The following is a 1,595-nucleotide window of genomic DNA, read 5'->3' as shown; positions in this document are numbered from 1 at the left end:
AAGTCAGTGTAAGGAACAGTCTGCTCTGTCCTTGGAGGTCACTATGAGTCTTAATGGACTCAATGGCAGCAGGTTTGACTTTTTGTTACTTTCTCAAGAATCTTACAAACTTAAACCAATCTCTCTGCTATTGAGTCAATTCCAACTAATTGGGACCAAATACGGCAGACTAGAGCTGCCCCAAGGGTTCCTGAGGTTATAAATCTTTGTGGTAAGTAGCAAACCTCATTGGTCTGCCTCCGACATATATTTTGTTGTTAGTAAATGCCTCGGGGTAAGGTCTGACACAGAGCAACCACATGCCCAACACAACAGCACACACACAGGTCCTACACAAGCCTCATGTTTGGCCTTACATTGGGGGCAATTGTGTAGCCACTATGTGAATCCAGCTCATTGATATTTTAAATGATATTTTAAAATGATCCTTTACCTTACCAGGTGTCCTTTACCAGGAATTGGTCTCTCCTGAAAATATGTCCAGACTTCATGAGACAAAGTCTCATGTTCCTTGCTTCCAGGAGCATGCTGGCTGTTCTTCTTCTAAAACTGATTTATTTGTTCTTGTGGCAGATGGTTCTATTTTCAATATTCTTCACCAGTGTCATTATGAAAATACAGCGATTCTTCTGTGGTCTTCCTTATTTATTGTTCAAGTTTCAAATGCATTTGAACTGATTGAAAATACCCTGGGCTGAGTCTGGGCCACCTTAGTCCTCAACGTGATGTACTTATACTTCAATACTTTCAAGAGGTCTTATCTATAGCATAGGTGATTTCTTGGCTGCTACTTCCATGAGCATTGATTGTGGATTCAAGCAAGATGGAATCCTTGACAACTTTATCCTTAATCATAATGTTACCTATTGGTCCAGTTGTGCGGATGTTGGTTTTCTTTTTACACAATTGTAACTATACTGTACTGAAGTCTGAGGCCCTTGACTTTCATCAGCAACTGCTTGAACTTCACCCCTTTTAGCAAGTAATGTCGTGTCACCTGCATATGGCTGGTTGTTAGTAAGTCTTTCTCCAATCCTAATGTGTCCTTCTGCTTCATAGAGTCCACTTCTGGGATTATTTTCTTGGCATACTAATTAAACTTTTCGGTGAACAGCTACAAGGCTGAGCCACACCTTTCCTGGTTTTAAACCAGGCAGTATTTCCATGTTACATTTCTACAACTACCTCTTGACCCACTTACTGTTTTCACAGGAACATAATGAAGTGTTCTGGAATTCACATTTGTCTCAATATTATCCATAGTTTATTATGACCCACACAATGAAATTCCTTTGTATTGTACAAAAATCACAAGTGAGCATCCGTATGGTACTCTCTGCTTGCTGCCAAGTTCCAAGGTCATCAAGATCACTTGTGCCATGTCCTTTTCTGAACTCAGGTTGGATTTCTGGAAACTCCCCGTTTATGAACTGTAGAAAATGGTTTTGAGTTGTCGCCAATAAAATGTATTTGCATTTGATATTAATGTTATTATTCAAAATTCCCATATTCTGCTGGATCACAATAGAATGTGGACAGATATGAATCTTTTTCCATTAGTTGGTCAGGTAGCTATCTTGTCTGTTTTGGACATA

This window comes from Echinops telfairi, unplaced genomic scaffold (assembly GCF_000313985.2).
Source record: "Echinops telfairi isolate 266 unplaced genomic scaffold, ASM31398v2 ScPeMD7_7458;HRSCAF=8496, whole genome shotgun sequence".
In the NCBI taxonomy this organism is placed as follows: domain Eukaryota; kingdom Metazoa; phylum Chordata; class Mammalia; order Afrosoricida; family Tenrecidae; genus Echinops; species Echinops telfairi.
This window is presented reverse-complemented; position numbering follows the sequence as displayed.